The sequence below is a fragment of the Lepisma saccharinum genome, chromosome 19 (genome assembly GCF_977018435.1).
Source record: "Lepisma saccharinum chromosome 19, izLepSacc3.1, whole genome shotgun sequence".
NCBI classification, from domain to species: domain Eukaryota; kingdom Metazoa; phylum Arthropoda; class Insecta; order Zygentoma; family Lepismatidae; genus Lepisma; species Lepisma saccharinum.
This window is the reverse complement of record NC_139247.1, coordinates 16,865,367-16,892,659: the sequence shown is the minus strand read 5'-3', so window position 1 is coordinate 16,892,659 and position 27,293 is coordinate 16,865,367. Positions and strand designations below refer to the sequence as shown.

The window sequence follows — 27,293 nt, the reverse complement described above, 5'->3', positions numbered from 1 at the left end:
AGTGAGGTTTTGAGGTTTTGGTGAACCTCAATTAATAAAAGTGAGTTTTTTGAGGTTTTGGTGAACCTCAAATGAGTAAAGTGAGTTTTTGATGTTTTGGTGCTGTTTTCTTCGCTGCAAAACATCGTCAGCGCAATAAATGAGGCGCGGAACGTAGAGAGAAAGTGAGTTTTTGAGGTATTTTTGAACCTCAAATGATGTTTCTCAACCGGGGCACCTGCACTACTCGTAGGCAAACTAAGGTAAAGCCTTAAAACTTTTCAATTGTACAGAAGAAAAGAGAACAGAGCTATTGAAAGCTGTGTAACCCAAATGATTTTTGTGTATAATGTTGTGTTTATTTTCTGTGTTCTCAATGAAATATTTGTGTATATTTATGAGAGTCATAAAATTTGCTTCTTTGTATAAAGATAATATGACAAAGAAAATTGCCTAAATTATGTATGAATGTCATTCTTGAACGCAAATAACGTATTGCGTTAGTGTTTGTAGAAAGCAGTTTGTAATCGTGCCCCTTTTATTGTAAATTTTCTTCTTGTTCGACAATTTAATGTATATTGAATAATTGTCTCACGCAGAAAATGTTTCCTAAGAGAGGGGATTATATTGTGACGAGCGCAATAGTTAAATGATTGATTGATTGATTTGTTGTTTTAAGTCCACTTTATGCACAGGAAGGCTAATCGGGACTGGACCTACAGTTTAAAGTGGAATCCGAACCACTGTGCCATGTGCCTCCACCGGGTATCGAAACCCGGGACCCCTTGATTACAAGGCGACGACGTTGACAATAGTGAAAATGTTGTGTATGTTGAGTTATGATTAGTTTGTAATGTGAATTTATGAACGTACGTGTGGTGTTATATTGAGTTATGATGAGTTTGTAATGTGAATTTATGAACGTACGTGTTCAAAATTAAAAGAAATGACTATCGAATATAGTAAACAGTTTTGTAAAAAGTTATGTACCATGTCTAATTTAAGAATACAAGAAATATTATTATTGGAATCTAGTTTTATGTTGATACAAATGTATAGGTTTCAAAGTGTGTAAATTTAGTACCTCTAGCGCCTTACCACCAAGCTCACCACGAGCAGAGAGTGCTTTATCGTCAAGGATGAATGATGACTAGTGAGCTACATTCCCAAAAGATCCCCCCATACCTAAGGGTATGAGACGCAATTAAGGAAAATAAAAATCGATTTAAAACCAGTCCCTTTGTGATTATTGCACCATATAGAACCCCGTTTTTTTTTAAAAAAAATTAGTTTATCTCTAAGATTCAGCAAAACAGTTAAATATCATAAAATGATTGAAGTGTATTCCTGGATTACACTGATAAACAATACTTTTTACAGAAACGGAAACAGACGTTCCTTGTAACTTTTGATCTGCTCATTTCGATATTATTTTAACTTTGGATGATTGGATCTTGTTTTCATGTTTTACATTGAAACATTACAGAAGACGTGAATATGTTGTATACTTAATATCTTTGATGATTAGCAATTGCCATAACATCACCAAATGTTAATGTGTTTCCTAAAGAGCTTATAAGTGGATAAAAAAGAAGTCTCCTCATAATTTTAATCCACACTAAGTTGTGAGATGAGGTACGTTTATTATTTTATAGCATTTTGTCTCTGTTTAAGGTATATCTATCAGACAGAAACCATAAAAAATCAAAATGTCTGCTTTTTGTTGGTTGTCTTTACTTCTTGTGTACATTTCACCGTTATCGAGATATTAATATTATTTTTTTCAAGGTGAATTTTGCGCGGCATTTTTTCAAGATGGTGTCGAACCTACAGGTCAGAGAATAGGATTGGAAAAGAGTTCGGCGGTTTCTGTCTTTTAGGCTTGTTTTTGGAAACTCTTCGAAATCAGATTCGTAACATTTCTGTACTATAGAGGCAGTTGGTTTAATTTTGGTTGCAATTATATCCCCAGACAACAATACTTTTACTTAACTGTAAAGTGTTTTCAGTTTTTTTTATATCGTTCCCAAACCCACCCCAAAAGGAAAATAACATCACACATAGACTACATTTAAGATTTTTATAAGAACATTTAAATATACACTTTCTTTATGTATTCAAGGTCATCATGTGATCTTAAAATGAAGATTTCAACGTTTTTGTATAAGTCTACTTTTTACGAAAACTATGCTCCCTTAGATTCAAAACATTAGTAGACTATTATATACGCATTTCACATATTATTTTCTTCCTCTGAAAAATGTTGTATTTGTTTTATCCAAAGTAGTTCGTGTGTCTGGACAACTAACTAATGTCAAGTTAAAATAAAATGAGTATTTTGGAAATGTTGTCTAGGTGTACTTAAAATGCAAAGTTTTTATCGTTACCATTGAAATTCTCAGTCTCTAACTAGACCAATCATTTTTCCACAAATACAGAACTTTATTCTTTTTACAAAAGATGATCTTTATAATCATTCAATCATTTTTAAATTCAGCCGTCTCAAAGCGACCTCACTCCTTCTAATTAATAGCTAAATAGTACCATTTACAGAGGTTAGGTTTGAACCAAATAGAACAGTAATTAATGCATGCGAGATTCATTATTTTATTTTATCTTCAAACAAACACACTTAATTTCTCTATTTTCAGTTTCATTGTTTATGTAGAATAAGGCAATTCTTCCTCCACTTAAAATATGATGGCTTCTACATTGTCAGTTTTGGCAGGCCTCTTTAAAATTCAGAGAAAATCTGAAAGATAAAGTATTAAAATATTGAATGAATTAGCGAATTCAATTGCATAACTTAAATGGATTTAGAATATAATGAATTCAGAAACCACTGTACTAGTTGTGCAGAGAAATTAGGCAGATACTGAATGAAATATTTCCGTCACTGAAATTGGAAACAAATTGAAACAAATAGATATATTGTAACTTCGTGAAGAAAACGAGAATAATTTTTGATAAAATTGTAACATCTTCAGCAGCGCGCAACCTGCATTAAAATAAAATTCTTCCATGAAAACCTCTATAGTGACTGCATTATTTACATTGTGACGTCTTTTATCTGCAATCTTAAAAATAATGATTTAATATACAAATATGTCTTGCAGAAACACTTCACAATCTTCTTTCGTCTCTTACGAGACGAACAAGAATCAAAGTCAAAAGCCAAAAGATACTAATTTTACGTCATCTTATTTTCCCTCAAAAATAGTAATAGATGCTTAATTCAGCGAGAAACACGGTACTTACTTCACACACACTAATGGTCCACAATCTTTTACTGTTACTCTTCCTCGTCGAAATATACTTATTATGAATCCATTTCATTTGACGACTACCTCCAATTGACAAGATATTACTCGTCGATATCCCCCAAGCGTGTGGTCACGCTGCTATTGTACGTAAAAACAACGTGTATGCTCGCTGCGGCTGTACTGCTGTACGTGTAGTTACGAAAGGCTTGCTTGTTTGCTTGCGTGCTTTATCATGGCTCACACCGCCTATCCTTTGCGGTTTCTAGCCATCGAGACTGCTTTATTTGATCCTACTTCTTCTTGTCTCCTTCAGTCGTTATTCCTTATGGCACTTGCACAATACACTTTCACTCGTGATTTTCACTATGGGAGGGTATCCTGTTGGATATGTTACACTGTGATCTTCCTTATTGTTTTTGTTTACATTAAGATGCTGTGTTTTCGTGCGATGATGGGAGCTCGAGGCTGACTTATCAGGGTTGGGATTGACACCGGAAATGGAACAGCTATTCGAAGTAGGGTTTGATGCAACTTTTTCCGATGGGCTTGTCGTAAGGGACATTGGAAAAACAGATGAGTTATTGTTTGGCTTGGTTCTCCGCATTGACAGGAAGTTATAGGTACCGCATGTATTCTTGCCAAATGTTGATTCACCAGAACGTGACCCGTGCGCATTCTCAAGGTGAACACAATCACGTCCCGAGGCATTTTCAAATATGGATACCAAGGTTGTTTTGTGCCGATGTGCGTGTTCCACTTACAGGTGGTTGTGTTTTGGATTTCGTGTGCGCACCATTCATCCCATTCGTGTTGGATTTTCATTTTTACTCGAGGGAGCAAGTCTGTGTAAGGCAATCGTAAGGGGGTTGCGTGTTCTAGTGTTCGAACTTGCTTTGCGTAGATGTCTACGAAGTCCTGAGATTTGTTTTGATTGGAATGTGCCTTGATGTAGGTAAAGGTCACTTCTTGTCCCCGTTTTCGGAGCAGTAACACTGCACTTTGAATAAGATAAGGAAAAATTGTAAGTTTATAGGCTGCTGTGCCTGATCTTCACAACGTTTGGAGCACGCTCAAGGCGTCGGTCAGTATAAGAGACTGTGGAATGCCCGACGCTAGAATATGAAGTAATGCTCTATATATTGCATAACATTCTGCCGAAAAGATTGACGCGTCGGGAGGTAGTTTAAATTGTCTAATTATGTTCTGGGACGGGATATAAAATGCAGAACCTACTGCTGCATCGTCTTTTGATCCATCCGTATATATTAATGTCGATTCCGGCCATCTTTCTTGATATTTTCCATGTTCAGCACGGTCGACGTAGTGAATATCTAGATTTGGCTCTATGGGAATATTTAATTGGTATATGAGTGGGTCGTCCTGAGTAAATGACAACTATGTCTATGAAATAACAGTATAAGAAATAATATCGAGGGGTTGTGTGATCTATACGATTTATTATCTCTCATTGTCTTTGTATAACGAATTCTCTATTGAAAGGGTGGGGGTGTATAGCCCATGTTTTGAGTAGAAATTGTACTGTGAGTTTTTTTTTCTCCTGTGGGTGAGTGTTTGTTCATTACTCTCGAGATAGACACTCACGTTTGGGCTGGAAGGTATTAGGCCGATGCAAGTTCGTAAAGCCTGTCGTTGTAATATATCTAACGAGTTCAGGGTTTTTGTGTTTGCCCCACCGTATACCGAGGCTGCGTAATCGTATAATGATCTAAAGCAATTTTTATAAATGGATGACTCCCCCACTTAGTGGTGGATATGCTTGGTAATATGTTAATTTTTTTTTTCCCTTTTACTTTGAGGTATTCAATGTGGGGTCTCCACGTTAGTTTTCGGTGAAAAAAAACTCTGAGATATTTATAGGAGTCTACAAGAGGTATACTTTGGATACTTGTGATATTGTTTCGATAAGTTAAGAGTTGTCGGTAATTGAAAATTAGGATTTTTGATTTGGAGGGTGAGAAAGTTAGTCCTATACTCCAGAGGTTATCCCGAAGTACAGTGATAGCCCTTTTTAGAGCAAGTATGCCTTGAGTGGCATCAGAAGTTTGTTTATAACAGCACAAATCATCGGCGTATTGTAATACTTTAAATTCAGCGAGATCTAATTGGTGGATGTAGGGGGCTGAGGGGGGACCCCTTTGGTATTCCGGTTCTTACTTTCCGGGCTCCGTCCTCTCGATCATCGAACCAACATACAAGATTGCGTTCATTATATAAATTCCAGATAATATTAGCAACGGAAGGATGTTTTGTAATTTATCTAATACATTGCATAGTATGGGAATGTAAACAGGATCATAGGCTTTCTCAATGTCTGTAAACAGGCTAAAACAATAATCTTTAGTGATCTGACTATTTTGTATTGCTACTGTGAGAGTGGATACGGCATCTTGACTGCCGTGATTGAGTCTGAATCCCATCTGTGTTGGGGGGAAAAATTGTTGCTTTTCCAGGGCCCAGTTTATTTGATATTGTAATGTTTTTTCAAAAAGTTTGGTGAGTACCGGAATTAATACAATGGGTCGATACGAGTGTGCGTTGTTGCGAGGTTTAGATGGTTTGAGCATAGGAATTACGATATGATTGTTCCAGGTTATGGGGATAATACCGGTGCGATATATTTCATTGTAAATTTTGTACAATGAGGTGGATACCTTCGTCCGGCAAGTGGCGAAGTACCTCATATGTAATGCCGTCATATCCTGGTGCGGTATTTTTGAGGGAGTCCAAGGTATTTATGATTTCTAATGCGGTTACCGCAGGAAAGTCATCTGTGAATGTTGCGTTTAATCTTTCGTCGTGTTTATAACACACGCTAACCGAAGGGGGTGTTAATAAAGATATGAAGTCATTTTCCCAGGTTCGGTCTAGCGTTTTCACCTTACTTTGGGTGGGTTTGCGAATGGAATTAAATTTGTGCCAGATGGAGCTTATGCTATCGCTGCGATCTAATGTATTGCAAAAGTTTTGCCATGCTGCTCTCTTTGCCTGGAGGTAAGTTTTTTTGCTTTCGCTTGTAGGCGTTTGAGTTCAATCACATTTTCTCGTGTGTGGTGTCGTTCATATTTTCCGAGTTGTTGTCGTTTCCTGACTTTAATAGTTTCGCAGTCTCGTGTCCACCAACTTATGGATGGATATCTGGACGGCGTACAAAAGCGGGTACGAGTAGCACTGTGGTCCATTGCGACCGTAATTATTTCGAGGAGATTGGAATAAACTATGTTGATATTTCGGAATAATAGAATTGGCATGTATATCCGCGAGAACGTGGCTTCGAAAGCATCCCAGTTAATGGAAGCTTTATTCCATCGCCGTACGGGGTGTGTCTGGCTGTTAGCCAAGCCTGGGGGTCGGAGATTGTGACGACGTCTGATCAAGAGAATGGGTGTGTGATCGCTGCCCCGTAAGTCTGCGTCTTTATGCCACGCGAACTGGGGGAATATTTCCGGAGACGTTATCGTCAGGTCTATGCAAGATGAGTTATTTCCGTTGAGAGGGTAATGGGTGGGGGTGCCATCGTTACAGAGAATGAGGTTATTCTCAGTGATCCATGTGTCAATTGCGTTACCTAGTCTGTCGTTATGTCTGTCCCCCCACGTTGAGTGGTGACCATTAAAGTCACCTAAAAGGGCAATAGGTCCGGGAATGTGTTGTACCATTTCTTGAAGGTCTCTTGCTCGTATGCATTGGAAGTTTGTATTGGAAGGAATGTATATCGATTTGACTGTGAATGTTCGTAGGAATATAGAAACGCGGATAGCTACTATTTCTGCTTGGAAATCTTATTTTAATCTTATGTTGAATTTTTTCGTGTACGAATATTACCGTTCCCCTATTAGTTGTTGGTGTGCCGTATATATTATAATGCGCAATACGATATTTTTCGCGTTTTGTACCTTTAACTTCCTGTAAACAGAGTATTTGGGGTTGATATTTGGCAATTAAATCCAGTAATTCAAGTTTTCTCGCGGAGAAGCTATTAACATTCCATTGTACTATTATTTCCATTTCCGGTTTCTATCGGAAACCTTGTTCTGTCAATGCGTGGATTCTATAATAGCCAGGAGATTAGATGTTAGAGATTGTATTTGTTTGTTGAGTTGAATGCGACGGTTTTTGTTCTCTGTTTCTCGCACCGCGTCCCATATATTGGGAATCATGTCTAGGATCGAGTTGTAAATAAGATTGTGCTCTATTGTTATATGCGCTGGGGTTGAGTTATTCGAGAACACAGTTGTTGGTGGCCGAACAGGATTCGCTCTATCTATCTCCCTCTTACTTGACAAGCAGCGGGCCGAGCATTGTGTCCTATCGGTTTGGAATAATTGCTTCCTGTGTCTGAGATGGGACTGGAGGTCATGATTAGCACTTCATCGTCGTCATACCAGTCCTTGCTAGTGTTCGTTCTGCGGGGTTTATGATCGTCTTTTCTTTTTGTTTGGGATGAACAATGTCTATTAGTTCGCCTTGGCGGTTTAATGGCATCAGGAGGGGAATTATCTTCTAATACTGGTTCTTCCCTTGTGAGCACCGATTGCGTATGATTCAATATCTGCTAGTTATTGACCGTTTGTGTCGAATGGGGTAAGTCAAGTCTAGTGTTGTCCACCGAACGTTCCGACCTTGGAAGACGTAATGGGGGGAATTAGCACCTGTAAATCTTGGGCGGAGAACTTCCTCCCTGGTGGGGTTGGGAATAAAGATCCCTTGTAGCTTGTTTTTTGCCTCGTCGTATGAAATGTTCTCATCAGCCATTTTGTTTTGTATGGCTGATTCAAGTCTACGTCGGGGGCAGTTTTTTGATAAAGCGCAATGGGGTTCTTTGCAGTTAATACACGAGGGTGAACTGTTGCACTTGTTTTCATGTTTATCTTTGGCACAATTGGCACACATGGGTTTTGAACGGCATTGTTTCTGGTGGTGGGAATAACGCCAAGATTGGGAAAATTGCAATACTGCTCTTGTTCGAGGTGTTACTTCGTGTATTTGGCTATTAATGATGATTTTATCAGGTATTTGGTTCCCGCGGAAGGTAACACAGAAAGGTTTTGTTGGAACGAGGTCGAGAGTCCCATCTTCTTGCCAGATCTTTTTCGGAAAGCGTTTGACTATGAGAACCCTGATGGGGCTTTCTATACCTTCCAATACGTCTTGTTCGGAGGTATCATGTTCGATACCAAATATTAGACCCTCCCTTTGAACTAATGAAAGTGGCACCCGCGATTGAACCAGCATTTCCCGATGCAAAGCAGTCTGCAGCATGAAATTATTAGTAGCCCTTGCTGTTTGAATGTTACCCGGACCCGGTTGATACCACATTGTTCTACCAAGTTGACGGTCACATTGTTTTTCCTGAGAATGTTTCCGACGCTACCTGCGGCAAGTCTTTTCGCGTTTTTCTCAATGCCGTCCAGGAGGACGACATATGGTCCCGGCATGTCTTTGTCGTACCAGTATTTTTTATTTTATTTATTTGAGAAATCCTGAATACAGAGAGAATCCATTTTATATCAGGATATCAACAGAGAGAAAAATTTAAATTAACAAATGAGAAGCACGCACACATATGTAACAAGAATAATAAAATAAAAAGATAAAATTATAATAATAAAACAATAACTAGGATATAACAAATATTAATTTCTCTTCAGCTGCTTGATGCACGCATTTCTGAAAGCCTGCTTAGATAGATGGAAGCCTGGAGGATCATTTAGTGTATTCTACCTTGTTTGTAGCCTATAGAGAAATGACCTTTGTTCTAGGGATAGCCTTGAGGCTTTTGTGTAAAAGAAGTTGTTGCATTTGCTGTTGGTACGTGGGATCCGAATGTGAAGATGTGGCAAGAGTTCGTTAGTGAAAAGTTGTCCATTCATGATTTTGAAAAGAAATGTTAGATCCGAAACTTGACGGCGAAGGGAAGGATCGTGAATTTGAAGAGTGGTTAGAATTTCATGTTTGGAAAAGTTTCCAAAGGCTGGACATCTATGTTTGACTATTCTGATAAAGAAATTTACCACTTTATTTGTTCTCTTTATATTTCTATCACAGGCCATTGACCAAATACAGGAACCATATTCAAGAATAGGTACGACACACGTTGTAAAGTAGGGTTTGAGGGCAGAAACATGTGTGATATCTGTAAATCTGTAAATTAGCCCAAGGGTTATCATGGCTCTCGAAGTTATGTAATCTATGTGGTGGCTGAAAGTGAGTTTGCTGTCAAAAATAAATCTAAGATCTTTGTGCTGTTGTACGAACGGGATGATTTTGTTGCATAATCTATAGGATGGTGTTGTAAAGTTGGATTTGAGGGTAAACCTCATAAAAACGGATTTTTCGGGATTTATTTTCAGATTCCAGTCTTGGCACCAACGTTCAATGTGTGTGAGATTGTCTTGCATGGAACATGTCTCCAACGAAAGCGATGTTTCTAAATAACTTACAGTCATCAGCATACAATAAAATTGAGCATTCTAGAGAAATATATTCATGAATATCGTCCATGAAAAGAGTGAAACATAGGGGGCCTAGAGATCTTCCTTGAGGCACACCGGAAACTACAGGGAGCCATGACGAAGAGAAACCAGATATGATAACCTTTTGCGTTCTATTGTGCAAGTAAGATGAGAGTAATTTAAGAAGAGGTCCGCGAATGTTGAATCTGTTTGAAAGTTTATGGATTAGTTGTGAATGAGGGACAGAGTCAAATGCTTTAGAAAAAGCTAAGTAAACGACATCCATCTCTTGCTTGGCACTCAGACAGTTAACCGCGTTGGTGAGCAAACAAGCAAGGTTTGTGTCACATGAAGCATAAGGAAGAAAACCATGTTGAGTGGGAGAGAGGAACGGAGTAGCATGCGCAAGGATACGATTGGAAATTATTTTTTCGGCTAGTAGTGCAAGTGCAGGAAGTAAGGAAATCGGACGATAAGAAGTAACGTGAGATTTGTTTCCGTGTTTGAGTATAGGAACAATATTTGCTTGCTTCCATGCAAGAGGAAATACACCCTCTGAAAAACATTTCCTGATTGGTTTGGATAGAATATGGGCTACTCGTTGTAGAAATATGCCAGGGATATCATTAGGAGCGTTAGCTTTAGAATATGAGACAGATTTTAATAATTCGTGGACTTCATTGCAGTTAGTTGAGATTTGAGAGAGTGTGTAAGGTGTGATGGGCTTGACTTCAGGCAGTGTTGTAGCGGTATTATTTGTAAAGTTGCTGTGAAAATACGAGTTAAAAAGTGATGTGCGCTCCTTCTTTGTAGCAGACTTACCGTTCCAGGAGACTTGAACGGGAATACGGTCGTGTTGTCGGCTTGAGTTAATTAGCGTCCAGAACATTTTGGGGGTTTTTTGAAGCACTTTCCGTCACAGTTTGAATGTAATTATTATAGTCTCTTTGCATTAAGTTTTTGCTATGTTTTCTTAATTGAGTAAAAGTGTTCCGTGTATGAACATTTGGGACTTGTTTCCACAGGATCCACGCATTATTTTTGTTCTTCAGCGTAAGTTTCGTCTCTTCACTATACCACGATGGGAATCGGGATGTTTTTGTTTTCCTTAGGGGCACGTGATCTTTAATTAAGGCTTGCACACAATCCACGAGGAAATCCACTGCTTCTTCCGCGGGAAGGGGTCCTTCATTGTCCACGGTACAAGGTCGGTGACAAGAGAAAGCTGCTCCCAGTTGACTCTTTTCCAGTTGTAGGCTGGTCTGGAGGAGGGATTTGGATTTCTGCATGGACGGCGGTGTGGTCCGAGGCGATGAATTGCTCACCAGGCTTGGCCTTGACCTTTGTGTTCGAAGACAGCAACAGGTCGAGAGTTTCTGTGCGTCTTGTGGGGAAGTCTACAAATTAATGAAGTCCAATCGCTTTGATATAACGATAAAAAAAAACACCTGTCATCTTTGTCTGTGCAGCGGCCAGAGTTCGACGATGATCATTTTATGTGAAGGTTGAAATCGCCCATAAGAATAATGTCAGTTTCCTTCACAGCATTCAGCACAGAATCTAATAATGCTGACAAGGTTGCAGTGCCAGATTTTGGTGGTCTATAAAAACAGCCGATTAATAGTTTTTTGTGAGCCTACATTTACCTGAGTCCATATTAATTCGCATGACGTCTCCAGATCCAGTCGTCTGATGCAGGGCCACTTGTTGTTTATCAGTAACATTACTCCTCCTCCACGTGAACCTCTATCGTTGCGGAATACCTGAAAGTCCTTCAGGGGTATTCCACTATCGCCGATCGTTTCATTAAACCACACTTCACTGAAACCAATCACGTCGTATTCGTGAAATTCACTACAGAACATTTCCAGAATCGATAGCTTTTTGGTTAGACTTTGCACATTTTGGTAGTATATACGGAAACCACATTCTTCACGGGAAACCGCCTGGGGACCGGGGTTGACATGAATGTCGTATGCCAGTAGGAGAGAGAACGCTGCAACCAAGAGGCAGTGCTGGGTCGAGCCACGCGGTTGGCGAGAGGCGTTGTTCTTGCGGCTTTCAGAAGCTGTCCACGCGAAACTTCGATCCGAGTTCATGGTCGAGAAAGAAAATCGCCTGTAACTAAGCGACCAGTCCTCCACACACTTGCAGTTGTCCAGCATTTCTTCTCTTGCAATACTTCGAGTCCACATCACAAGTAAGACAAACACAACAGCACCCAAGCAAACAGAAAACAGTTGAAATTTCGGAGCACCAAATGCGCGTGCATCAGGCTTCGGCGCCATCTTGGCATTCTCGGATAGAGTGGGTTGAATTTCTGAAATAGTGTCTCCGCGGGGAACTTTGTCGGGCTGGATCGATTCCTCCATTTCATCCCGGTGGCGTTTTTTGGTGGTTTTGTCCGCACTTATCTGAGAGGGTGTTATGTGGTTAGTCTTGGGTGGCGATGAGGGTTGATCTATTGTGTGCATGTCGGTGTCCGGGGATTCGTTCCCGTCCATGGTCGTTCGGGCCGGCTACCCGGGTGAATGTATACGCATCACTGTTTTATTAAACCACGCGATATGTGTTCCTATACAATACCTGTTCACTACACTATCACTTGGTAGCAAAATCGCGAGGACTAGTTGAGCGTGTAACCACTGCACGAGGATCTGCTTACGTACGTCTTGATCCTGTCAAGGTTCCAGTTCAGTTACGAAAGGCAGCCGCAAAACAAAGAGCGACTACAGACACGTCTAGCGGCGAATTCCAGAACTACTTTAAGAAAATAATGACGCACTGCGTACGTCTTATAAGAGACGAAAGAAGATTGTGAAGTGTTTCTGCAAGACATATTTGTATATTAAATCATCATTTTTAGGATTGCAGATAAAACACGTCACCACATATAGGTTACTTTATGAAATATAACACTTTTCCAGTCACTGTCATTCTTGCCCAACCTTGCAGAAGTACGTTACTAACAGCAGCTAGAGTTCGCGCTGCATGGTCATCAGCATACCTTTTGGGGTAAAGCTTCCTTGCAACTGCAGATTTCAATTTCGGATGCTATGTTTACTGATCATAATTTGTGTCTTTTATACCTTCTCCCACAATACATGGTGCTTTTCTTTGATGTTCTGTGTTAGTATGATCTTCAAATCAGATCTTCTGAGTTGATTCGCACGATGATAAAAATGCCGTGTTTTATCACATGCTGCATTTCCGTAATCGGTAGAGATTTTTTTTCCTTTCTGTGTTGGAAGACGTCGTCGCTAATTCCAGGCGTTGTCACAGAAACAATGGTGGTGTTATTTTATTCATGATATATGCAAGCACCAATCTAGTTACTTTATAAAAGTAAGTTACTGTTAGAGTTACTTGCTAAAAAGTGTAACTGTGTTACAGTTACCCATATTAAAAAGAAACTCAGTTACGGATTACCTGTACTTCAAACGTAACTGTATGTTACTTTACAATGTGAATTTTTTGCAAACAAATTAACACCAATCAATGATCATTAATTGATCTTTTTTTTAAAAAAATATGACTTACGTGTGTTTTGATTGATTGATTGAATTGTTGTTTTAAGTCCAATTTATGCACAGTAAGGCTAATCGGCACTGGACCTACAGTTTAAAGTGGGATCCGGACTACTGTGCCATATGTCTCCACCTGGTATATATTACATGTGTTTTATTTATGATTCTGATACATAGGTTTTCATATATATATGGCATTATCAGCATTTAAGAAATTTTCACTAAGGACGAAATTCTACTAGCTGTATAGAAACAGCATGAGCAATGTATTTTCTACCATCTAACATACCTGTTTCTCTATCACTCTTTCATCTGCTGTGTGCATATATATATATATATATATATATATATATATATATATATATATATATATTGGAAGTAATTAGTTACAAGTAACTCAGTTACAAGAAACAGTTACTTTTTGAGGAATTCTAACTGTAACTAGTTACTTTTAAAATCGAGTTACTGTAACTGTGACAGAGTTACTTTTTTCAGCAGAAGTAACGTTTCAACAGTTAGTTTTACAGTTACTTTACGACACTGAAATTGTAAACTTGAATATTTGTGACGTAGCAGAAGAGCTAAATTTGGAAACTTTTAAGATTCTCGTGGAATCACCTAAGACAAAATTTCAAGGCTTACTGAAAGCACATACGCCAACTATCTCCTCGTTTCCTTGTTAAAAGAGCAGAGGGGAAGGGAGAAGGGCAGGAAGAGGATTAAATCCTTCCCAGGACCAGGTCTCTTGTCTTGTCAACGTTCCTCATACTGAGAATGAAATCTGCTTCACGAATTATCCAAAATACATATTTTACAGCCCTATTGTAAGTGCCATACGAGTTATGTTTAGGTAAATAATTGTAGTTACTGATTAATTCTGTTTGTTTTTAATAATAACATCTACAATCTGAGCACGTCTTGACTTCACAATTTGGACCAGACTCTTTTCTTTCCCATTTGAAAATTACTCTTAAGGTGCGAGCATTCATCGAGTGGGTCACTTGTAAATATCTATCTGTGTATAAAACGAGGAGAGTGACACGTGAATGACGGAACATCTTAAAATACATCTGCTGATGTTCCTCACAACTTACTCATTTAATTTCAGTGGTTTTCTTCTTGAGAATATTAACGGTGCGTTTTATTACACAAAAAGTTTAAATTTTAGCACTTGTTTTAAATATCTAGCTTTACCAGCAACTACAAAATCTCAATTTCAAGTATTCTCGACTAACAATCACGTTCTCTGAACGAGTAATAGTGGCAATACATATTTTCTTATTAGCACGCAATCAATAACAAAGTTTCAGGCTGCAATTGGTGTGACGAGAATAAAATATATTATGTAGCACCCATTTGGTAAGAAAAAATATTATGGAGACACGGGGATTCGAACCTAGGATTTCAGCTTTCAAAGCTGGCCTTTAACCTACATTTTTTTTATTAAAAATATAACTCTATTACATACTGCTGCTTTTAACAGGGTTTAACCGTACTACATTTGTATTTACATTCACCAATCTTACATTATATTGTTGAGTCATACAGTGTATGTTGAATATAGTTTGCATATAGCCTTTTTTTAACTAGGTAAAATGTTGCCATATTCACTGCGGTAATAGTCCCTTATATTGTTTCCTGTTTGTCCTTTGAAAAAAAATATATATCATGTACATACCTATAATCCATTGTATCGCACGATGCTTTGTGCAGGGAAAAAATTAAATTCCGGAGAAATTATTAATTTCGGAGTAATACACTGAACTGATGATCGACTTATATGTGCTATCATTTTGTTGGAGTACCGGCCAGTCTTGTTTTGCCTTTCCACAGTGCGTCATCCTGTGTGCTATTGTATGTTCTACTAAACACTGCTCACAATTAGGGTCTGAACTATACCCCAGCCGATGTCGTTTTGCTTTATTGTCAATTAGTTCGTGAACAACTTGGTACAATTGACTGCATTGTCTATTGGATAAATATTTTGCCGAAATATTGGTAAAAATTCATTTCTAATTATATTGAGGGTGTTTCTTCACTCTATGCGGCGTATCCTTATTTTGAGTAAGGTATTGATTATACAAATCTTTCACTGTTAGCTGATTATAGTCTATTTTCTTTATGAGTCCATATACATATTCCATTATAGCTTCTTGATATACTTTTTGGGAAGTGGGAATTTTTATCTCATTCACTGGTGCTTCTAATGGAATATCTCTTATATAAGTATATCCTGGAACGTTCTGGACCTTTTCTTTAGATTGAATCATTGAAAAATACCGATGATTAAACAAAGCTTTTGTTTTCTTACCAACATCCACCAAACTCATTCCTTCTTGCTGTTTTGGTGAGCTAAGTGTCTGCTGATTCACTCTGAAAATATTTCCTACCCAAAGGAACCGGCTTAAACTTTTCTTTATTCGTGCTAAGTTACGATTATCACATGGCAAAATTTGGGCTCCATACCACAATTTTGATAAAATATATACTTTTGCTTTTGACTAGCGTACATAAAGTGAAGGGTCGTTGTATAAATTTGTGTATGGTATAATTAATATTCTGATATATATTATCATAACTACGTTTTATGCTTTTTGTAGTGTCATTTGTAAAAAAACACTCCTAGGATTTTAGCTTGATCCACTTTTTTAAATGTCACGTCAGTTCATGTTGTTTTCCTAATGTTAAGTAACACGTTTTAGTCATATTCACTAAGGCAGCAGATTCTATTTCATATTTTCGTATACATTCCATTAAGTTCTTAATCGCTGCCAGATTTTGGCATATGACTGTGACATCGTCGATATAAGCTCCAATCGTTTACAGTCGTGCGACGTGTTGAAGGAAAGGTGCCAAGACCATTACAAAAAGAGGTAAGCTTAACGGGCTTCCTTGCGGAAGTCCTATGTTGACTATGCATTTATTTGTTAAAAACCCATTGATTTTTGCCTTTAAGTTTATATTTGTCACTAATGTTTTGATATGTTCGTACATTTGTCCATGAATACCCATCTTTTGTATTGTTTTTAGCAAAAAACTATGTCTTACTCTATCAAATGCCTGTGATCAATCGCTACGAGGTATTTATTTTGTTGGGAATCTTGAGATTTTATTATTTCATCTCGTAATAGTGTCAATAAATGGGATATATATTTTTTCTCCAATTACTCCATATTGATATGGTGTAGTCAGTTTTGTCAAAATCAACTTTGATCGATTTGCTACACATCTAGTCATTATTTTATAGTCTGTATTAAATAATATGATTGGTCTATAATCTTTCATTTCCTTGGGTTGACTATTTTTTGGTATTAAAATTATTATTCCTGTTGTCTCATAATTTACTAAATTATTTTCGTTTAATACTGTATTAATCCATTTTGTTAAAGTAATACCCATTGTTGGCCATAAAACTTTATATGCATAAGTCGCTATTCCATCTTCCCCAGGTGCTGTTCCCCGTACTCCCTGTACTATTTCTTTATACACTTCTTCATTTGTGTATGGTTGGTTTAATCCAACCATTTCTTCTGATTGTAGGATTGGTATGTATTTGTCTAAATATTGACTAGCCTTCTCATTATTTTGATATGCGTTTGAATATTTATTTTCCAAATATTTATACACTATTTGTTGTATTTGGTTCCCTCATTATGGCCTACTCCATAATTATCCTGCAGTTCTGTTATCAGACTCTGTTTTTGTCACTGATATATTTTTGTTACGTGAACTAAATTTATTTCTTCTTCAATATCTATGTTGAGGAGCGCACTGTGTATACGCATTCCTTCTACTTTTGTTGCCTGTAGGCGCAGTAGTTGTGCTTTTACTTTTTTAATTTTTGTTTGCATGTCACTGTCGTTTTTCGTTTTCTTATATAGGTCGTGTAAGACTGCGTAATGGAAATTAAAATTTTTATACCATTCGTGTTGTTTTTCCCAGGAGTATTGTTTGCAATATTTTTGGAAATTTGGTTTAAAAATTTCTGTCCACCATCTATTAACATTTTGTTCATATAATGATCTCTTAGTCCATTTTCCCACTGCTTTTCAAAACCAAATATAAAATCTTCTTCAAATAAATGTGATGTATTCATTTTCCAAGTTCCCTTCCCTATTCTAGTTCACCTTACCGGTGATTTCATTATTGGAATTACAGCATGGTGAACACTAAAATCTACCGGTTCCATATGAAGAGAGGTAATATTTGATTTTAGTTCAGTTAAAACATATCCCCTATCTATTCTCGAGGCACTAGTTGCAGTAACGTATGTGTATCCGAATTCGTTGCCTCTTTTTTCTTGCCACACATCCTTTAACTGCAAATTGTGCACCAATTTTTGCAAAGAATTTGAAAAATTAAAACCCGGTGTTTGATCCACATTACATAATACACAATTAAAATCCCCTACTAAATACATTGAACCTGCACTACCTGCAATGTATTGTGGTACTGTATATGTATAAAAATACTTCTTTCGTTCTGGTATCTTGATCCCGATGGGGCATAAACGTTAATTAATGTCAAGTTTCCCAATTTCCCCATGATTAATCTTCCACTGGATTCTTTTTGTACTTGAATAAATGACAGTCCTTTACGAACTAAAATTGCAGTTCCTGTACCACTTGCATTATAATTATTATATTCTATGTAATTGTGATTACATTCTAGCGAATTTCGGCCTACTTCTTGCAACATCGCAACATGTATACTTTTTTGATGTAAGAAACTACGTACTGATTTTAACTTTGTTTCATTTTGTATATTATTTATATTTATATTTGCTACTCGTATTACTGATGTTTCCATATTTCTATATAATGCTATTAATAGTATAAAAATAATCCACACTTTTGTATAATACATATTTTCCATATAAATAAGTTACTCTAAATACTATTTTCTTGAGCTTCCTTTTCACTTTCTTTACTTCTATTACCATTCCCCATCTTCCCTGCTGAAGCATTTAATCCGATAATTGGAGCACTATTTGGAAAGTTATTTCCTAATCGTCTGGTAGAACGCCGTTTTGCTATAGAGTTTTTTGTTTTTGTTTTTCGTTTAAGCTTAGTTTCACTTACCTTCATTTGATTACTATTCTCACTCCCCCAAGTGAAAATGAGATCACTATCTTCTTCTGATTCTTGTTTGTCACTCAGTGATTTAGTGGCGGATACAGTTTCCTCTGGTGATAAGGTTAGGGGGAGGGATGTATCCATAAATTCTTCCTTTTTCTCCTCACTCTTCAATAATTCGCTTGATTCTTTTTCTTCCTTCGAGTGTTTTTTTTCTTGAGGTTTTGTCGTTTTGTTATTTGCTCCCACCTCTGGTGTTCTTCCTATTTGTTTATCCATCTCACTATTACAGGTTGGCTTCATTTATGAGGTAACCTCATTTTTCTGCTGATGTGATGCACTAGCTGATCCCTCTGAGCTTATTATGTCGGTTTCATTGGGCAATACTGCCTTACTGTAGGTTTCCTTTACTTCCGGTGGTACCCGTAGGGTCGTCATTTTCCGCTGGTTACAACTGTATCTTAAATGTTCATCCGATCCACAAAACTCACACGTTGGAGTTTGTCCCGTATATATCACGTGGGCCTTATATTTGCCAATAGTTACGAATGATGGTATTGGCTTCTTTAATGATATTTCTACCATACGTATGCCACTAGGCACAGGGTAGCGAAACTTTGTCTGATAGTATTAAAGCATAACACGCATAGCGTGCGAAGAGAGATCGATGATAACTTGTAACATGACATGGTAAAACAGATCCGACTTGGAATATAGATCATTAATTATTCTTCGCACGCTATTCAATGTTCTTTTAATTTATCCCCCTTTAACCACTTTCCTCTTAATATTTCTTTAAATCATTAAAATACTTTGATCTCAAGAACCAAGCAACATAAAAAGGTCGGATTTTTTGCATTCGCTTCGTCTCGACATTGTCTTTAATTTGACATCAAACGTGATATAGGTCATGATAAAAGATGATGCAATTTTTATTTTATATTTGATATAAATAAAAGTACAAAATGTTTTACTTCTAATAATGTTTTGTATGAAAATATGATGAGGGATAGATAATGCCTTATTAAGTATTGTTTGTACTGTATGTAATCTTCTACCTTTTGTTGTACCTAAAAATATAGGTGTATTTCTAAGTCCACCACCATTTTGTATATTATTTACCCATGCTGATAATTTTTTTATTTCTATTTGTGATAATTTTATATTAACTAAAAAGAAAAAAAATAATAATAATGCCCATGAATGTACTTGGGTTTAAGAAACAACATATTCAACAAATTGAGAGAATTCCATTAAAAATTGAAGTGATTAGCAATCTTCACCGTAAACTAAAAGGGCTGGTTATTATTCATCTTAATAGTATTTGGTAGCAAGTTGATGAAAATACAGGTAAGCAATTACACATATTCAATAATAACCTACCATCCATCATACGAAATTCCTGTTACAGGAAAAATTCAAATAAGTATCTCTCCAACCAATTCAGCAGTTGTACACATAGGTCAAAATTTGTACAGGATTAAACACAATAATATGATTCCCAGCACAATATACGAGGTAGAAAAAGGTGATTTGCTGTATGCTGAAATAATTGGGAAGTATGATAAGTTAATTCCTCTTTTTATTGAAATAAGAATAATTTATCCTCATGATTATATAAAAATACCAAAACAAAAAAATAAAAAAACAAATTAAAAATAAATAAATAAAAAAACAATGGATATATTTGGAAACAGAAGGCATCAAGAGATACCAGATAATTCCAGCGACATCGCCAGATTAGACGAGCGTCTTAAGAAACTTAAATCAGATTTATTAATTTTACAAAATTCACTACATTTAAATATACAAGCTGAGATTACAAATCTCCAAAGTGAATTAATTGATCCCATAGTCAAATTGATGAGGAACTTTAATCCCTACTCCAAAAATATACTAACGTAGCCACAATAGACAATGTGCAAAACTTGGAAGAGACCATAGCCAAGTTGAAAAATGAACTTAATAAATTCAGACAACTCCAAACAACCACTTCAGAACAATTGAAACAAGAATTAAACAAGCAAGCAGATACTATTCGTACCGAACTGCTTTCTATTATTCAAAATATCAAAACCCAAGAGCAGTACGAACAGCTTAATACCAGTATTCTCGAATTACGAGAGCAATTTCTATCTTTCAAAATTCCTACACTAGAAAATATTAAAACTGAATTGCAAACTGATGAGTTACACAGGACCATAACAGAATTTCTAGCCAAACTGCAAAGTTTAGAAGATTTTATCAATAATTTACCTTCATCTTCCGAATTAAATACCATCGCACGCAGTGTTGCCAGTATCAAATTACAGTTGGAGACTTATGAAGATTTCGGGAAGATACAGTGTACCATAGCTCATATTGAAGACACTTTGACAAACATGAGAAATGAATTGACAAATGTACAGTAAACTCTGGAATTCAAGTTGCCAAGTATAACCGAATCTTTAAACATTATCCAAGAAGAAATTACCAAGCTAGAAAACCTTAATACTGAATCTGAATTATCCCATTTTCATCATCTCATAGATGACATACAGAATACTTTGCAAATATTGCAACAATCTACGCCTACACAAGATGACATACAACAACTTAAAGAAGCTTTGAGCAATGTTGCAGGTGCTATGAAGTTAGATACTGTCAAGCAAGCTTTGGCCACACTTCAAAATACCGTAGCTAATTTACCTACTTCCCAGAAGATAAGATCTGTAAAAGGAGCAGTAAATCGAATACTCAAGTCAGAGGACATCAAAAACATTCAAGCGGAAATTGCTGTAATTCAAGATACCATCGCTACTTTGTCTACCAACCAGATATTCAACGAACTTTATCCATTGTTTGAAGAAATCAGAAGTCAGGTACACGATCTTGCAAGCCAGAGTACTAAATTGAAACTTGTAGAAAATTTACAGAAGATTATCTCTAACATTAACCTACAAATCAGTACCCTCGAAACAAGTCAAGAATCTGCTTTATCAGGTTTTACCTCGCAACTTCACGATCTCAAAGAACAATTTAAACAACTGTGTGTCAATGTGAACATCAAACACAGCTACGATGAAATGGTACGCACCATAAACGAATATCAAGAAACGGTATTAAGCAGATTAGACGATCTTGAATAACGTGAATTTTTCACCGTTGAGATAGTTGGACTTGGAAGTGTAGCAAATGTACGAGGGCACTGGACTTATGTTAATGCAGGTAATGTTTACAAATTGTATCCATACACTCAGTCTCATGAGTTTTTCCTTGATGGTAATATTAAATTTCTAAAATTTGTCTATGTAAAGAAGGGAAAACATATAGAAGTGCCAAATTTTACCATACAGAGTAAAGATGGTATGTACAGAGCACTTCAGATACCTATTGCATATTGGGATGAATCTGCAAATAAATATAAAATACATGAGGATGAACAATTATCTGGTTTTCAAGTGGAAGCTGGTGACAAATTATTATTTGAAGTGAAACAATTATACCCTGAAAATAATCCATTTTATGTTATATTTTCTTATAGAACCCGATGTCAAGACAAGATGATATAGTTAATGAATTACACAGACCAGCTCGTCGTAACTACAAACGACTGAGTGTGGTAACGAAAGGGGTAGACGATTTGTTTCAAGGTGATCTCATAGAAATGAGCGTAGGAGCTTTAAAAAATTGACAAAAGATAAATCATGTTTACAAATATATGCTTACATTAATTGATACATTCAGTAAATATGGGTGGGCTATTCCTTTAAAATCTAAGACAGGTACTTGTGTTACCGAGGCTTTTAAGTCGATATTTAGTGAGGGAAGGATACCAAAATATTTACAGACAGACAGAGGGAAAGAATTTTACAATTCTACATTTGCTAAGTTAATGCAACAACATGATATTAAACATTATTTTACATACAGTGATCTGAAAGCTGGTATAGTGGAACGATTCAACAGGACAATAAAAATCGCACGTGGAGGCAATTTACTCTACAGGGTAACTATAAATGGGTGCAAATTTTACCCGAAATAGTTCATAATTAAAATAATTCAGTACACAGTACTATTCACATGAAACGTTCTGAGGTAAAAAAGTCTGATGAGCAACGATTGATTTCAACTGTTTATTGTCAAAAATATACATACACTAACAAGAAGCCAAAGTTTAAAATAGGAGATCAATTGAGGGTCAGTAAATTTAAACATTTATTTGAGAGGGGATTTACCAAAAATTGGAGTACAGAGTTATTCACCGTAGTTCAAGTTTTACCATAGAATAGAAATACATATATCATAAAAGATAATCATAACAAAATATTGAAAGGGAGATTCTATGAAGAGGAACTCAGTAAAATAAAATATCGAGAAACATATATAATCGAGAAAATATTACGTAAGAAAAATAATAAATTGTATGTGAAATGGTTAGGTCTGCCAGACAAAAGTTAGAAAGAAGCAAACCAGGTGATTCTTTGACACCAACATGGATGTGGTACAGCGTTTACCAGATGTAGTAGAAACTAATAAAAAAAATGAGAGTTGTTACCTGATAACATAAGATGCCTCATTGCAGGCCCATCCGGTTGTGGAAAAACCACTTTGCTGGTTGATAATTTCTTGCTTGCCCCCAATTGGCTAGATTGTAAAAATATACACGTGTATGTATTCGCAAAGAGTTTAGAACAACCGAAATACCAAGAACTTATGAAGTTGTACGAGGGACTGGGCATAGCTATATTTGCATCAACAATAAAACCTCTCGACCAATGTTTGAAAAATTCTGTTGTAGTTTTTGATGATGTTATTCTGGAAAATCAGAATGAAATTAGAAATTTTTTTACACAGGGTCGTCACAAAGAAATAGACTGCTTTTATTTAGCTCAAACTTATTCCAAAATTCCCAAACAATTACTACGCGATAATACAAAGTTAATCTGTTTGTTTCGTCAAGATAATACTAACTTAAAACATGTATACGATGATTATGTGGGAGGAGACTTAAATTACAACCAATTTTCAAAATTCTGTTTACCTTGTTGGAAGAGTGATGATTTTGGATTTGTCACCATCGTCATGACTCGTAAACCTAGCAATGGAAAATTCAGAAATAAAATCAACGACTTTTTGAACATTGAAACGATATAAAATAACCAATAATTAAAAAAAGAAAAAAAATATGACGAAACACAAAATTGAAGATAATTCGAATTTACGAGAGTACTTGTCCAAACGTTTCAAAGGTTGGAAATCAGCGAATCGAGGCTTTTACGAACAACACAAACTTCAAGACCACCCCATTATTGACGCAATCAGTGGTCTTGGTAAAGAGATTACGAGTGTCACAGAACAAAATAAAAATCTCATGAATATATTGGTACCACTTGCTGCTAACAATTATGGAGATTTGCCTCTTACGCCATTATCCAGCATTCACACATCCCTGATACTCAAGGAACCACCTGCTAAAGCAGCTATAGAAGAAGCAGAGAAAATCGAGTTGTGTCCCCTGGCAAGGGATTACCTAAGTACTGGAAAATTTGAAAAAGATTAAGTATTTGGATTGTATCCAACTATGGAACCAAATGAAGGCGTAGTATGGAAAATTGGCAAATGTAAAGTAACATTCGAAGGGGACAACATAAAAATTAATTTGGGCTGGAAATATAGCTGGTTCAGATATCCTGGTACTGTGGGGCTATGGGAGCTCATCACTAGAAACAACCAAAAAATTATACAGAAGATGATTATCAAAGTTACGCTGAAATTTTGACACTCTCTGATGCTTTGTACCAAAATAATGATGCCAGTCAAAAGCTAGTGAAATCGAGCAGTGGTGATAAATACAAGAATGTGATCAAAACCATCTGGAACCAACTCAAAACTGGTAGTGGTATCAAACAATACAATACTTTACCTAAATAATTTGTGTGGGTAAACGATGTTAGAAAACTCATAGATAGATTGCTGGTTATAGTAGGGCAAGAAAATGCTGGGAACAACAACTTCCATATTGAGAAAATGTGTATTGTAAACATGATCAGTGACAAACTAGCTATTTATTGTAAACGATCCCAAAGGTATAGGATACTTAATTAAAATTATCAATACTTTACCTCCTAAATTCTGGAATATATCAAAGGGTCGAGGTTTGGTGAATGATATTATTAATAAACTTCCATTCGAATTACTCGTACCTGGTTACCAATACTGTGGTCCGGGGACAAAACTTGCAAAAAGGTTAGAAAGAGGAGATAGGGATATTAATCCTCTCGATGTAGCTTGTAAAGAACATGACATTGAATACAACACACACAAAGATCTGGATGATCGTCATGTGGCTGATCAAAAATTAGAAGATGCAGCATTTGAAAGAATATCCAGCAGAGATGCTTCTTTGGGTGAAAGAATAACAGCATTGGGTAGAACTATTGCTATGAATACAAAACAAGAATTAGATTGGGGTTTGTAATAAAAAAATATATAATGTAAATACCCTGAAAAATAATAATAATAAATAATAACAACAACATGAAGCCAAAAGGAGTTGTATACCAAATACCATATCACAATCTTAAAAAATTAAAAATAGATTCAATTTATTTAAAAAACAACAGGAAAAGAAGAGACAATGTATAGCCAAAGGAAATGGAATGAAATTATTACTTAGTACACCACAATTAAAACGTTTGCAAAATACAAGAAAAAAACACATAGTGGATTCATATTCAGCATTCTAGCTATTTTAGCTGCATTGGGGAGCTTAGCCGGGGGCAGTACGGCTATAGCCAAAACTGTAATTGATTCAAAAAATAATAAGGCAGAACTATAAGAGCAGAAGCGTCATAATCTTGCCATGTAGAAAAAATTAGGCAGTGGTGTGAAGTCTAGAGCACTCAGAAAATTAAAAAAAAGAGGAAGCACTCACGAACCAAGACATTGAATCTTTAGTTAAAATATTTAAAATTCGACATTTTAGGGGGGTTTTCATGTCTGATTCTCTCCCTAAAGGTAGTCTCCCTTTCTCACGAGAATGTGGTGTGGTGAATTTGGACAGGGTACAATTAAATAAGTTGGGGTTTGCATCATACGTTACTAATTAAATTGCCTGACGTTTATTCTTGTGATTCTCTTAGGAGATTGAAACGACGCGTAACAACGGGCCTTGTGCATCAAAACCATAGTCACTTTAGTAATTACTGGGATAGGGTACTTTTTGATATCCACGGCCTTAAGCACGTCTTCATTTGCTATAATATTATCAGCCCACATAGTACATTGCACGATGCGTAACATACGCAACGTCTCAAGCAGCTGTAGATTGAGCATGGCTACCAAAATGGAAGACGAAGCAGTTTAACACTTTTTAAGAAATAAGCCTAGAAAATGAAGTGCTTGGCAAAGTGATGAAAACATTTCCTAAATACGAAGATGAAGTAAATATTTGTTCCCGAATACTTATTATTTTCAATAAATATTTTTAAACGTATTATTGTTACATTATTTATGTGTGTATGTAATAAAAGATACCAATACATTCTGCTGCTTACTGTTTGTCTCTAGCGCTATGGAATCAAATGTTTGGAATTAAAGTGGTAACATGAATGTTTTTGTTAATGTTCTAACATCAATTTCGTTGTTAGAAGTCGTGATTAAGGCTAGTGAAATATATCATCTTAAAATAAATAAGGAGTGTATGATGATGCTATTTATTACTTCTCATGTGCTAGCCGGTTGTCTGTACGAACAACATGAACATTTTATACAGTAGTGAAATATAAATTATTAGTTTAATACTAACAAAGAGCACACAGAACATATTTAATAACAATCCGGTCCCAAAAGTTAATATTGGCCACATTACTAATCGAACACAGGGTGCATTATTTCATTACCGACTCCAACTGTGAGACGGCATGGGTTTGAGTCTGCCTGCGTACAGTCTCTGGTTTTTCGGCCTGTGTATAGGACCGGTGACAACCCACCGTTGTGAGGAAATTGGGGAGCTACAAGTGAGTAGCGTAACCCAGTCACAGAAATCTCTATACCGGCTGACGGTTCAACGTGCTTACTCAATTTCCAACATTGTGGAAGGGAGCCACGTGTTATTGGCTGTGATGTGCGTGTATGTAGTTAAAATAAATAAATTTTTAACGCGGTGTCTGTTTAACTTGCTGATTACGTGTGCTATGAGCTCTTGATGGAGATACATAAAAACAATTTTTCCTACGAGACCTTACGAAAGGGAAGGACCAATATCGATTCCAGATAACAATACAGGGAACTTTAAGAGAGAGAGAGAGAGAAATTTCTACATGAATGTTACTACAAGTAATATTATTTCTCCAGGGCAACGAAATTAAGTTTCCGAAGAAACTGTAACCCATATTCTTCTAAATAGTAGAAATTTGTTCCCAAGTTATCTTTTAGCTAAGGAACTGAGAAACAGTAGGTTTTATAATATATTTTGCCCACAACTTTGCTTTAACATTTGGATTGATATAAGGTAAAGTCTCATAAATTGTATCACTTTCAGAATTTTTCAGGTTTGCATGGAGACAGTAACAGCTTAACAAAATGCAATGATACCATACAGTAGCCTGGTCATGTACGCATGTAAATTGTAAAGAATTAATATGTTTTAGGTTTAAAGGCTGTGACGGAAAAAGTGTGAAGATGCAAAGTGGTACAATTTATGACCATGTACTTTAAATTGTACCACCACTCTTATAAATCGTACCATTACCTAATAACATACAGGACCATTAAGTGTGATTCAGTAATGGGACTTTATTTACGACATAGAATGCAATAAATGCTTGTTACATATTAATATATTATAAAAATAAAATAATTAAGCTCTCATCAAATTACTTGACAAAAACAAATTGTTAAGTTTATCTAACTATCGGTCCAGGTTATTTTGGTCCACATCTATCACAGTAAATTACTTTCTTCTTTGCATTTACTCTCACACACCTTGTATGA

At 36.3% G+C, this 27,293-nt stretch overlaps 1 long non-coding RNA gene across 1 annotated transcript in view; it reads right to left on the bottom strand.

Annotated features, from left to right (window-relative positions):
* Positions 1-2,576: 2,576 nt before the first annotated feature.
* LOC146003082 (uncharacterized) overlaps positions 2,577-27,293 on the bottom strand; it is a 34,632-nt gene continuing 9,915 nt past the window's right edge. Inside the window, exon 3 of the long non-coding RNA XR_014443779.1 lies at positions 2,577-2,731. This is a non-coding gene — a long non-coding RNA (uncharacterized LOC146003082). The remainder of the gene's footprint in view (positions 2,732-27,293) is intronic.